Here is a 15,256-nt window from a genome sequence, read left to right on the forward strand (position 1 = left end):
GTGGCCAATTTGGTGGGAGTGCATACATAAATTGATCTAACCATGCACATGGATGTATGTCATTCTTAGAATTGCGGAAGATCTTAAATTTTCGAACAGTCAAAAAGTGTTTATAGTCAAAGTTTTCGCCTCGTGGCGACAAAGACCTACCGCGTCTGTCCCAGTTTGAATGTCGATTATTGTCAAGTTCGCGCGCCTGGCGCTCTCTTGTTGCATCCCGTAAATGAAACAAATTACTTTCTTCAAACCCTTCTGCTATCTGTGATTCTAAATTTCTTCTACTGTCTTTTCCTATAATTTCGCCTTCGATTTGTTTGACTTGCTTTCGTAATGCCTCAACTTCCCTTTTAACACGTTCATTAAATTTTCCCTGATTTTCAACATGTTTATTTATGTTCTGGTACTCTTCGGTTTCTGCATATGGTAATGGAGCTGTGTCATCTGAATCTCTATCCCCATTTAAACTAAGATTTGTCAATTTACCTGAAATCTCCTCAACTCTTTCCGATAAGTCACCTATTTTTTCTTTCTGTGTATTTACGTCTTCCATAAGTGTCGCGACTCGGGTTTCAGTATTGACACATTTGGTAGTTAACTGTTCATATTGTTGTGTTAGATTATTTATTCTGTCATTTGGTACGGATTCCTCGATTCTCTCAAATATTTCTTCCTTATCATGTGCACGTTGTAAATTTAACTCTGAAAATTTTTGTACTATCACGCGATCTCTTTCTTCCTGTTCTCTATCTGGTTCCCTTTGTCTAATCTCTACTGCAATTAACCTATTATTGTGCGAATTCAAAATCGGTTGTACTTCTTCTCTGATTTCTTTCTTTAACTCATCTTTCATATTTTTGAAACATGTCCCTATTTGTGAGTCTAACCGTGTTGTCAAAGTTCCCATCTCTGTTTTAAATTCAGATCGTAACTGTGATCCCATTGTTCCCATCTCAGTTTTAATTGTTCCTATCTCTGTTTTAATTGTTCCTATTTGTGAATCTAACCGAGATCCCAAATTTAATATTGCATCCATCAACTGCTCCATAATAGCCGGTTCGAAATTCTTTTCGCCCCTAACATTTCCCGCGAAACCAACTTCATTCGTCATAGCTGTAAAGCTATCTGTGTTCGATACTATTTCAGAATCTTCTATCGTTAATCTCGTATTCTGTGAATTTTCTGATTGAGAAAAATTTTGAAATGGTTCCGGACTATTTTCCCGACTTATTAAATTGTTTTCCACTTCATTATTCATGATACTGTTTTCCTCTGTTGGCGAGTTCGCCATGTTAACAATTTCGTCATTCTCACTATCCATCATTTTTGCCTTTTTCATCGATCGCGTAATCATTTACAAAACATACAAAACTCGTCACTATATGAAAATTACACACAATGACACTTTATCTCCAACAATACCACTCACACGAAATGTTTCCCTCAAACACGATTAATCGAACAATTGAAATAATTGCACTAATTGTCAAACCCGTAGACAAGACAACAGAAATGAAATTTTGCAAAATAAATACCATTAGAAGAATGACAATTACTAAATCTACACATGCAATATAGACTACAATTACTAAACTACAAATTACTACAACAATACTACTGTCTACTATTTTTACAATCAGAAGAATTCCAAGGGACGATCCGAAGCAGCGGTCGCCACGTGCATGGGGGCTTAATTAATGTACAATGAAAATATTTTTTATTTTTTGCTTTAGTAGCTCTCTGTTCGATTACGAAGTCTCGTAACGGTTGGCCCTGACTAGTATTATTACGCTATCTGATTGCATAGAACAACAACAAAGAATGAAATGAAAATTTTCGTTAACACAATTAATTAATTAAGTCCCCAGCAACTATAAAACCTATGAAACCAAAACACGGGTGTCACTGTTCTGTGTGTGGAAGTATGACTCAACGTACACATCTGGCACGGTTCTTCTTCAATAAGACAAGAAATTTCAAATATCATTTATACTGAAGTAATTAAAGAAAATAGAAATACTACAATTGCGCAAGAAAACCAGGATTACACTCTAATACAAGAACACAAGCCAGATGCTTTGTTGACTGAACCTGTAATGAAGCATTATTTACGACATTAAATAATGAAAAATAAATCAAGTTTCGTTACCTTCATATATTGACCAAAATCACTCTAATCATTACAATATATCTCCACACCGACTCGCTATTACCACATCTCAACAAGAACTTTTCAGTATCACATCTCAGCAAGCACTCTCTACTAGCACATCTCAACAAACACTCTCTGCTACGAGTTCTTAACAAGCACTGACTACCACGAGCTCACCCCAAGCACTGCCCACTACGACATCTCAATAATCACTCTCTGCTACGAGTTCTTAACAAGCACTGACTACCACGAGCCCTCCCCAAGCACTGCCCACTACGACATCTCAATAATCACTGCCAGTGGAGGCGGCGGAACAATACTCTCTAGCGCGATCTCTGGCGCTGTGGCTCAGTGTAGCCACCTTTCAACATTTGTCACCATATTATTAGAATTTAATATTTTGTAATTATCGTAAGTATTCTGATAGAAAATACATTGGAAATGACTTACTCGAAATTATTTTGTTACAGATCAAATTGAAAGACTTCGGTAATTCCGGCCGACGATCAATGTTGCAGCTGTAAGCGGTCTTTCCAGCTGGTGCAAAAGTTACAGGGAGCATCCGATGTGAATACAGAAACGATTTCTTGAAGGCAAAAGTGTAAGGAATAAAACTATAGCATTAGATTTAGCATTACTTTATTTTACTTGAAGAAAAAATCACGAAAATCACTTATTTTCCATGCTTTCAGAGACGGCTACCCCCTTAAATGCTTTTCATACGTGAGGAGAATAAGTCCTTGTCTCCTCGCCTTGTCTGATACTGTCTTCACAACCACTACCGGAGGGGTGCAAAGGGTTACTGAAGAATATTTGTAGATTTTGCTTTGAAACATGAATGTGAGTTTTACCAGTATTTAATTCTTGGTAGTAAATAATTTTGGAACAAAATGAAGTAACGTTACGATTATGCTTCAGTGTAGTGTTGTGTTATGTTCTGTCAACTGATGGCGGAAGTTATGTGAATTATTCACGTGCTGCGATTGAGAGACAGTACTTCGAAACGGCAATTTACGTCGACATTTAGATTTGAAGAACTTGAGAGTTGAATGTAGCGATTCACACTCTGATGCTATGTCCTTTATGATTGGCGGTGAAATGGGACATAATACCAACAGCAAACAGAGTTTCCAGGAATGTCGTCAAATCACTAAATCTGCCATTTATTTCTTCAGCAATTTTACATGTTTAAGATACATAGATTTCCGTTTGTACCTGAACTTCAGGAAGGGTTTAAGTGAGTTTCTTCAGGCATTTTAAATCAGCAATTGTTTCAGTCTCAGTTTTTTTTTTTTTTTTTTTTTTTACTATGGGACTTAACATCTGAGGTGATCTGTCCCCTAGAACTTAGAACTACTTAAACCTAACTAACCTAAGGACATCACATACATCCATGCCCGAGGCAGGATTCGAACCTGCGACCTTAGTGGTCGCGCGGTTCCAGACTGTAGCGCCTAGAACCGCTCGGCCACTCCGGCCGGCTCAGTCTCAGTCTTTCCGAAACAGTCTTTACTTGTTATGAAAGATAAACATACACTGAGCTAAATCAGAAATAAGTTTTCCTTGTAATCATACGTCAAATGTTTGCAAATTCTGAATAACATTCGCAGTAAAAGTCATGTCTAACACCCACCGTCTGTCATAAAATTGAAGGAAAGATTCCCCTTTTTCCTGTAGAAGTTGTTTCGTTGGGTCCAATAATTCGAAAAATCTGCCTAGTGAAGGCCATCTCACTAAGAAATACCAGTATACATTAGAAAGCTCGTCTTTGTACATTTTTACATGAAGGACTTGGATTGTGGGTGGCCTTTTGTCATTTGAGCGGATGTTGTTGGGAATTTTTACAACTACTGCCATAACATATCGATAACGAAAACATGTGGCGCGTACAATGTGTAAGGGCGACAGAAATGTTGCATGTTGCCCGTGAACAGCACTGAGAAGCCGGCTAGAGCCCCACCTGAATGGGCCAAGAGTCACATACAGTTCCCAAGCCAGGTGTGACCACTCCTGAAACCGATTAAAGTTTTCCATAGTTTCACTTGAGGCTAATCCCAGAAAGGCTGCTTTGATGTTTTCCAATTGAGCGAATGATCCGTCTCGAATGAGATCCCTGTCGAAGAGAGGTGGAACTTCATCCTATTTTCCGACCGTCACCCACTGCTCGGCCCAAGGTCTGGAAGAATTCCTATCATTTAACTGTTATTACGTCGGAAGGAGAGACCGCATTGGTCGTATTTTTTTGTTTTTAAACCTAACTAACCTAAGGACATCACACACATTAATGCCCGAGGCAGGATTCGAACCTGCGACCGTAGCAAAAAAAAATACGACAAATGCGGTCTCTCCTTCCAAGTATATCCATTATCTGGTCGTGGTGCACAGGACACTCCATGGAGTCGCCAATCAATGTTATTACGTCACTACATACACTCCTGGAAATTGAAATAAGAACACCGTGAATTCATTGTCCCAGGAAGGGGAACCTTTATTGACACATTCCTGGGGTCAGATACATCACATGATCACACTGACAGAACCACAGGCACATAGACACAGGCAACAGAGCATGCACAATGTCGGCACTAGTACAGTGTATATCCACCTTTCGCAGCAATGCAGGCTGCTATTCTCCCATGGAGACGATCGTAGAGATGCTGGATGTAGTCCTGTGGAACGGCTTGCCATGCCATTTCCACCTGGCGCCTCAGTTGGACCAGCGTTCGTGCTGGACGTGCAGACCGCGTGAGACGACGCTTCATCCAGTCCCAAACATGCTCAATGGGGGACAGATCCGGAGATCTTGCTGGCAAGGGTAGTTGACTTACACCTTCTAGAGCACGTTGGGTGGCACGGGATACATGCAGACGTGCATTGTCCTGTTGGAACAGCACGTTCCCTTGCCGGTCTAGGAATGGTAGAACGATGGGTTCGATGACGGTTTGGATGTACCGTGCACTATTCAGTGTCCCCTCGACGATCACCAGTGGTGTACGGCCAGTGTAGGAGATCGCTCCCCACACCATGATGCCGGGTGTTGGCCCTGTGTGCCTCGGTCGTATGCAGTCCTGATTGTGGCGCTCACCTGTACGGCGCCCAACACGCATACGACCATCATTGGCACCAAGGCAGAAGCGACTCTCATCGCTGAAGACGACACGTCTCCATTCGTCCCTCCATTCACGCCTGTCGCCACACCACTGGAGGCGGGCTGCACGATGTTGGGGCGTGAGCGGAAGACGGTCTAACGGTGTGCGGGACCGTAGCCCAGCTTCATGGAGACGGTTGCGAATGGTCCTCGCCGATACCCCAGGAGCAACAGTGTCCCTAATTTGCTGGGAAGTGGCGGTGCGGTCCCCTACGGCACTGCGTAGGATCCTACGGTCTTGGCGTGCATCCGTGCGTCGCTGCGGTCCGGTCCCAGGTCGACGGGCACGTGCACCTTCCGCCGACCACTGGCGACAACATCGATGTACTGTGGAGACCTCACGCCCCACGTGTTGAGCAATTCGGCGGTACGTCCACCCGGCCTCCCGCATGCCCACTATACGCCCTCGCTCAAAGTCCGTCAACTGCACATACGGTTCACGTCCACGCTGTCGCGGCATGCTACCAGTGTTAAAGACTGCGATGGAGCTCCGTATGCCACGGCAAACTGGCTGACACTGACGGCGGCGGTGCACAAATGCTGCGCAGCTAGCGCCATTCGACGGCCAACACCGCGGTTCCTGGTGTGTCCGCTGTGCCGTGCGTGTGATCATTGCTTGTACAGCCCTCTCGCAGTGTCCGGAGCAAGTATGGTGGGTCTGACACACCGGTGTCAATGTGTTCTTTTTTCCATTTCCAGGAGTGTATTATGCGGCAGAGAGATTCGAGACTGAATGCTGAAAATGGCAACTTATTTCTTCATATGGCTTCAATTCTCCAATCCGCTGGACTAACATTTTTTGTCCAAGCGAAACTCTTTCTCCGCTATGCAGACTCGAAATGAAGAATTCCAGGTCGATCGACACCCTTTCGCCACTGTGTGCTGGTTGCAACTAAGGGTAGATGCCGTAAGCCTTTCACAGACTTTCGTCTTTTTGTCACAACTTTTGTTTTATCTCGAGCCGCTTCTCTTTTACATTGTCCTCCTCTTTATCTCAATGCCTTTGTTTTTGGTGGTGAATGCTGGAACTTTCTCCAGCAGTCTAGCGTATATGAACATTCATCCCTCTGTGTCTCTCGGGTTTAATGTCCGTGTGTTTGTGTGTGTGTGTCTCCATTTGTGTGTATGTGTGTGTGTGTGTGTGTGAGAGTGTGTGTGTGTGTGTGTGTGCGAGAGAGAGAGAGAGAGAGAGAGAGAGAGAGAGAGAGAGAGAAGAAGACGGGGATGGCTTGTTCACGTCAGCACTTTCACGCTGAAACTTTAGTTCTCTCCTGCCCACTGCCGTAACTTGAGTTTTTGCTCGCTGCGTGACGTGCATCGAACAGCGCGAGTCGTTTCGCGGGAGTATGACACGGAACAGGTCACAGGCGGCAGTAAACCGCTATGTTTATGCACCTTGCTGCTGCCCTTAGAGTGCAGTGCCCACCGACTCTCTTATTTTCGGGACATAAACAGGACCGCGTGCGTAGTATTTCTTCTGTTGGGATTAGCTTCAATAAATCCTTGCATAAAAAGAAAATATCGCGGGAACGAAACTCTTCACCGAAGGTTTAGAGGAAAGAAATGTTTTGCGAGAAAGGCAGACAGCAAACCTTGAGCAATAAGCTTTTACCTGATGAATTTACAGCCAATTTCTTCTGGGTTTCTGACACAGCTCTTTCTGCAACTTAACACGACTGTCGCACAAAAATTAAACAACTTTAAAGTATTCTACTGCCTTTATTGTAAGTTAAGCCGATGACAGAAAATAAGAACAATTTTGTGAACAAATCTAGAGCATATGTGCCATGCATTGGAATTTGAGCCACAATCCTTTTCTTTGGCGGATAGTGAGCTGCCGGTCACACCATTTAAGCAAAATTCGCGAACACTCTCAAAGCCTCACCCCCCCCCCCTCTCCCACCCCTTGCGCGCTGGTCTTCAGTCCGAAGACTGGTTTCATGCAGCTCTCCATGATACTCTATCCTGTGCAAGCCTCTTACTATCCGAATAAGGAATAATTACTGCAGCCTTTAGAACCTGCTTATTATATTCATGTCTAGGTCTCCATCTAAAATTTTTACCCACCTCTCAATGTTCCCTCCAGTACCAGACTGGTCATTGTTTGATGTCTCAGAATGTGTCCTATCAACTGATCCCTTCTTTTAGTGAAGTTATGCCACAAGTTTATTTTTCGTCAGCCGGCCGAAGTGGCCGCGCGGTTCTGGCGCTGCAGTCTGGAACCGCGAGACCGCTACGGTCGCAGGTTCGAATCCCGCCTCGGGCATGGATGTGTGTGATGTCCTTAGGTTAGTTAGGTTTAACTAGTTCTAAGTTCTAGGGGACTAATGACCTCAGCAGTTGAGTCCCATAGTGCTCAGAGCCATTTGAACCATTTTTATTTTTCGTCAGATTCGTTACCTCCTCATTGGCCAAATGGCGTACCCATCTAATGTTCAGTACTCTTCTGGAGCATCACATTTTAGAATCTTCTAGTCTCCTTTTGTTTCAATTGTTTATTGTCGACATTCAACTTCCTTAGAACGCTACACTCGAGGCCAATACTTTCAGAAAACAATTCCTAACACTTAAATCTATATTCGATGTCAGCAACTTTCTCTTCTTCAGAAACGATTTTCTTGTCATTGCCACTCTGCATTTTATATCCTCCATACTTTGTTGATCATCATTTTACTGCCTGAACAGCAAAACGTATCTACAACTATTAGTGTCTCGTTTCCTAATCTCTTACCCACAGAATGTAGCTACCTGTATATATACTGGGTGGTTATAATTAAACTGCACTTACTCACGGAGGTTCAGTGTTGGCTGTAATTATCGTATGACAGCAAAACTTGGTATATAAGCGAATGTGTTAACGCGAAACCGATTTATACTGTAAAAAATTAGCTCCAATTTTGGCGACCAGGTGTAATTCTAGCACTGCACAGCATCTTGTTGACATCTCTGGTGCTCGTATTGAATGAACTGTGTAAGCGGCAGTTAATAATAAAATTAACACTGTGCTTTTGACTCTTGTTTGACATTGTCTGCTCATGTCCTGTTCCTAATCCATTACATATCGAAACATTTCTATACAATTTTATTGCATTCACAACACCAGATTTACATCTGGTGGCCAAAATTGGAACTAATTTCTTTCCAGCATAAATCGGTTCCATGTTAACACATTAGCATAGATAATAAGTTCCACTGGCATATGATAAGTACAGTCCACACAGCCTCTCTGAGTAGCTACACTTTTATTATAACAACATGATATGTAAAGGAGACTGTATGTATATATGTTTGTATGTACATGATCTCCTCCCAAACATCTGCTTCGATATCAGTCAGTTTTGGCACAGGAACAGCAAAGTCCATGCGTATCAGCACTGTAAGATTTACAATCTCCTAGTTGTAATAAGAGCAGAGATATGTGCAAAACTGTGTTTTATTCTGCCCCTGCTGTATAGGCTGCCATGCATGACCAGCATGTCATAAGGGAATAGCATCACCCTGCCTTATCAATGCACTTCACAGGCTGCCTAAATGTAATGGGCAAAAAACGGTTTTCCAGCCCCCATGTAGGCTGCCCTGCACAACAGCTGTGTTGGTTTGGATTAGCAATGTCCTGCCTTATTGACAAGGCCAGGGCCAGAAAACTGTTTTCAAGCCCCTGGTATGTAGGAAGACCAGGATGATTGGGATGTTTTGCTGGAGTAGTATTATTGATCTGGTTTGCATGGGCTGCATGTGTGGATGTGCATGGATGGGAATGGGGAAGGTAGAGATGGATAGGGGACAGGATGGTAGAGAGTGGGGCAGGAGACGATGGATAGCGAGAGAGGGAGAAAGGAGAGAATGAACAGAGAAAGGTGCAGTTGAGGAGATGCATGGGGAGAAGGTACAGGAGGAGATGGCTAGGGGTGGGAGGAGTGGAGGAGTGGGTAGAGAGAGAGAGAGAGAGAGAGAGAGAGAGAGAGAGAGAGAGAGAAAGAGCAGGAGATGGGCAGCAAAGGACAGGCAGAGAGGGGAGGGAGGAACAGGTAGACACAGAGAGTGTGCAGTGTTTATGAATCGAACACATATGCGAATGAAGCCTTGAGGAAATGGCTTATATATATATATGGTCTAGTCCCTGCATTACGTTATTGCCAAAATCTTGGTCTAGTCCCTGCATTACGTTGTTGTCACCATATCAAACGGTGCCACTGATATACGGTTGTCAACAGAGTATAACGTACTGGTCGTCGGGCAAGGACACCACCACCCGCATGCCACTCCCATGCAGGCGTTGTGCCATTGTGGAGAATGAGACAGCGTGACTTGCACCCCTATTAAACGTCTTCGCAATTACACCCACTTTCTGACGTGGGTGGCTTCTTGCCTGTTCCACAGTTTAGCTGTCATCTCCTGCTGTAGTTGAGCATGGTCAAGAATACCACCACAGCGTATCGTAACGGCACTCTGGTTAACAAACACTGTCTTTTCCCGTGTCGTGTTGTGGGGCAAGCCCCATTTGGCGCTCCAGTCTCGCTAACCTCACGCCATGTGACGTCCAGCTTCCTGTGCACGACTGGGAGACTTCTCGGGACATGATTCCACAATGTTATTCACGTCCTCCGACTTTTTCACATATCATGTTACATTACCTACTAAGTCCTTAAGTTTTGCAGAGCAGTATACAGGTGGGGCAGCTAAGACGGTCCACCTTAAACACATCCAGAATGAGCAAATATATCGAGGTGCATTTTTCACCAAGTTAAAATGGACAATGTGTCAAATTTCCTGACAACCACAAGTAATTTTTATCATTTGTAGTTGCCGAATTACGATAACGACTTCGTTTTTTCTAATGGAACTATACATTTTTTTTCTCTGTGCCATATGAAACTACCTTTGAAGAGAACTTCAGCAACATGAAACGTAGTATAGTATCAAGATTATAACAACGTCGCACACCACTGTCCCACTGTCCCGCCGTCAGGAGAAGAGGTTCCACGAACGTCTGCCCTATTACACAAAATCCAAGCAAACACGTAACTCAGGTATGGTTCGTATGGTTCTTGTGTTTATATGTGCGCTTGAAACCCATTAGTCTGTCCTCTAAAGCTGTACAATCGAGTAACTATTGAGACATTCAAAATGTACACGACGGTCCGAAATCTGAATATCGGTTATGGTGAATGTCGCCAAACTATTAGAGCAGCGATGAGGCTGTACGGCGAGGAGTATCCAGATCGTGCCAAGCACTCTCGATCTGTCTTTTCAGACGTTATAAAAGTTCTAGAAACTTTAAGTGGGCAGAAGAAGATACGCCAAGGAAAAAAAGAGCAAGTGATGAAAGAAATGAAACTAACATTTTAGCAGTAGTAACACAATATCAGATGTCACCAAGTGGCATCTCGGAAGTACGAGAGCCATAAAAGAAACGGGTGTTCTGCAAACACTACATTTCATCGCATTGCATACTCTTCGTATTTCGCTGCAACTATAGCTTCATGGCAATGCCTTCAGCAACTGGTTACAGTTCTCCGAATGTTACCTACGAAAAGTGCAAATTGATGGGGCATTATTTATGCAAAATTTTGTTTAAAGAAGAAGCATCGTTTGCAAATCATGAAAAAGTCAATCTTCGCATGCTTTACAATAAATCGTGATTAATTTGATGAAATGTACAAAATGAAATACTATAATTACGTTTACAACAGACATTTTAGTTATTTGTACCTTAAGTTCCTTTTTATAGGCCCTAAAAGTTGGAGTAGAACTTTTTCTCTCAGAATTTACTCATACTGATAGGTAAAGTGATATACATTAAGAGTTTTACCACTCTAATAATAAAAGTTTCGGTGAAGTTGAACACCTGAAGAGCAATACGCTGTCTTTTAATTTCCACAACTGCACTTTATAAAGCTAAAACATAACGTGATACAGTAAGTGTGAGTCTGCACTTATTGTTCACATTATGCACTTTTCTCTCATAAATTAAATTAAAATAATTGCATAATTGTTGTTAATTACTAGAACGCTGCCGGCCTCTGTGACCGAGCGGTTCTAGGCGCTTCAGTCCGGAGCCGCGCTACTGCTACGGTCGCAGGTTCGAATCCTGCCTCGGGTATGGATGTATGTGATGTCCTTAGGTTAGTTAGGTTTAAGTAGTTCTAAGTCTTGGGAACTGATGACGTCAGATGTTAACTTCCATAGTTCCCAGAGCCATTTGGACCATTTGAACTAGAATGCTACCTACTGAGTGTGACTAATAGTTCAGCAATACGTTCATCTACGCATTATAAATAAATTGTGTTTCCAAATGTCGAAATTTCTTGATATGTAATTGTTGTCTTGTTGATATTTCAAGATGCTTTATGATGAAGCATGTCTGTTTACTCTATTGCACCGTCCACGTCATTTTCCTCTGCCAAATGGTCAACATGTCCCGGTCCTGATTCCTGAGGCGAACTTGCAGTTGTCAGTTGGTTGAAGAAAGTGTGGTGTACCGGAGGGATATGCGAGAGAAGTATCACCATGTCTTTCCTTTTTGTTTCGGTTACAGGTCGCGCAGCACTGTTGAGAGGGATGAGTTTTATGGTTTATGTATTTAATGTGAGGGATCACTGCTTGACTCGTGTAGGCTTTAACCTACACTTCAACAGGGAGTACGAACTTCCCCTATAAAGACAATTCCCCATTTAATAAACTCTGGATATTACAAACCTAAAGAAAGAAAACAATGCTAATACTTACTAGCACTGTTACAATGCCTTTTTGATTTTAGAGCGTAAATATACACGCAAAACAACACAGAATAACAAGACCATGTGACCTTGCCGCTTGACTTATACCACTGTACCCGCAAACACACTTCGCTTTGGCGTGAGAGGAAGAAAGCATTTGGAGCTCTCAAGTGGTTGCGGTAGGAATTATCGTCATAACACTTCTCCACAACAAATTTCCGTGCATTGTGAGTAACCTGGGTGATATAGCTCAAAAACAAAATTTTTTCGACTTAGACCCCTTTGGTTCCCAGCGGCTCATATTTAATTACATTTGCTATAACAGTGCAGACATTTGTGGAGCCTCTTCTCCTAAAGGCGGGACAATGGTATGCGCCACTGTTCTCGATTTATTTATTCATTCCGAAGGTCTATCTTAGTTGCCTCACATTGTGTATAATTCGATTATACATTCAGAAATTCTTCTGTTTAGTGGAGGGAGCTGTCAAGTTTGTGTTAATTTCATTATCTATTGCATTCACCACATGACTGGAATCAAATATTTTATGGCTGAATACCTTACTCCTTTCTGTGAAAAACGAAGACTGATTATAGACAGTGTAAGTTATTTCAGTCCCTAGGTTATTTATGAGTGTTATTATTGTTTTCGATTTATGACTGATGGTTTGCAACAAACTTCATAGCGGAACAACTGTACAATGAAGCTGTTATCAATATGCACAACTCTTTAAAGATCCAGCTACTAAAGGTTCTATTGTGTACACCACACATCATCCTTATCACCACGATCTGTACAAGGAACAGTCTTCCTCAATTATCAGTTGCTCCTGAACGTGATGTGATGTCACAAACCATAAAGCGTTACATTCTAATGAAGAAAAGAAACGTGTGATTATATTGTTTAAGACGTCCCTCACAGAAAGTGAAACATTAGATAAAACTTTTACAGTGACCATTTATACACACAATGTTACCACTTACATATACTTTTCTGGGTAGATGTTGGTGCCGGTGAGGTCGAAGATAGTGAAGATAGGTTTTTACCTCGCAGTTCGTCGTGTTTTAGTTCCTATGAGTTAATTTTCCTGTATTGTTTCCGTGTAGCTTGGATTTAGCGATCGGACGTGATTATGCGTTCCACCGTGCTGCGACTTTTGTACACCAATAATTCTTCCTTCATAGTTTCACAGTGAAACAAGTAAAAAACTTTTGCTTTTAACAACCTTGGCAATTATATTTTCCAAATAAGGATTTTTATTACAGAGCACTTTTATTGTCTGCTCTGTACAACCAGCTCTGTCCACATCTCATCACAGCCAGAAGAAGCTAATTAAAAATAACTGAATGTAGTCCAACCTTCAACTTTCATTTCCTACTTCACCGATATTATGTTTCTTACGATACGATGCTGCAGTGCCTGTTATTCAGAATTAAGACGTAATGTTCCTTCGGACATGCTTGCATCGTAATCCTGAATAACACAGGCACTGCAGTATCGTATTTATCCGACGACACCGGGCAAGCGACTTTCAAATAAAATGTCCGCCCTGTACAGCAATATATATAATGGATGTTCGAGTACAGATTGTAGACACTTGGTTGACGACATATGGAAGTTTGGGTTGGGCCCTGAGTCGTGTTCGGATAGCGTAATAATAAGGCGACCACTCACGATAACTGGAAAATCCGGGTTCGAATCCCGGTCAGGCACAAATTTTCATTGTTCTCATTCTGTTATGTAGCTGATAGTTGTTCATATTCGTAAGTGTGAATACATGTCCGCAGCTCGTGGTCTTGCGGTAGCGTTCTCGCTTCCCGCGCACGAGGTCCCGGGTTCGATTCCCGGCGGGGCCAGGCATTTACTCTGCCTCGTGATGACTGGGTGTTGTGTGTCTTTCATCATCATTTCATCCCCATCGACACGCAAGCCGCCGAAGTGGCGTCAACTCGAAAGACTTGCACCAAGCGAACGGTCTACCCGACGGGAGGCCCTAGCCACACGGCATTTCCATTTCCATTGTGAATACATTTCACATATTGTGTTTCTTGGTTATCATTACTCTGTGCAATTTATCTTAAGTTGTTATAAGATAATAAAGTTTACAGTCATAACAAAAGGAAAGAATACGACCCTTTCTTCATTCGTTACTGGTATGTTGAAATACGTTACAAAGTAGTGAAGATAGGAAAAGCAGCCACTTTTTTCATTTTCATCTCCATCGTTTGCCGTTAACTGTGACGCAAATTGCTGCAGAGCCTGAACGTTATTGAAAATTTATAACACGTGACATGCAGCTCAGGTTTTCATCAATTTAAACACTGAAGAATCTGAAATACACACATCAAAAAAGTTTTTCATCACCCCAGTTCCCAGAACCCCTGAAGACAGAAGTTGACTGTGGATATTGTATCACAGAGACAGTCCCTTGGACTGTTCAGAGATGAGACTAAACCCGCCCGAAGACGTAAACAATCATGCATGAGCAGGCGCTTATTAGATGGAGGGGGTCAGACAGTCGATCAGTTCCAGTCATTCCACCGGGAAGGAGGTACACGGCTCGTGTTGTCTGTAGTTCAACCATGCCTAACGGTCAATACCACTGTTCAGTCGCGTCTGCATTGTTACTTTATGCCAGGAAGGGCTCTCAACAAGGGAAGTGTCCAGGTGTCTCGGAGTGAACCAAAGCGATGTTGTTCGGACATGGAGGAGATACAGAGAGACAGGAAATGTCGATGACATACCTCCGAAAGTATGCCACCCAAGGGCTACTACTACAGTGGATGTCCCTTACCTAAGGGTTACGGCTCGGAGGAGCCCTGACAGCAACCCCACCATGATGAATAATGCTTTTCGTGCAGCCACAGAACGTCGTGTTACGAATCAAACTGTGTGCAATAGGCTGCATGATGCGCAACTTCACTCCCGACGTCCATCTTTGCAACCACGACACCATGCAGTGTGGTGCAGATGGGCCCAACAACATACCGAATGGAATGCTCAGGATTGGCATCAAGTTCTCTTTACCGATGAGTGTCGCATATGCCTTCAAACAGTCAATCGTCGTGTTTGGAGGCAACCGGTCAGGCTGAACGCATTAGACACACTGAATATCGAGACCAGCAAAGTGGAGGTTCCCTGCTGTTTTGAGGTGGCATTATATGGGATCGACGTAGGCCGCTGATGGTAATGGAAAGCGCCGTAATGGCTGTATGATACGTTAATGCTATCCTCCGACCGAT

The sequence above is a fragment of the Schistocerca nitens genome, chromosome 2, assembly GCF_023898315.1.
Source record: "Schistocerca nitens isolate TAMUIC-IGC-003100 chromosome 2, iqSchNite1.1, whole genome shotgun sequence".
NCBI classification, from domain to species: Eukaryota; Metazoa; Arthropoda; class Insecta; order Orthoptera; family Acrididae; genus Schistocerca; species Schistocerca nitens.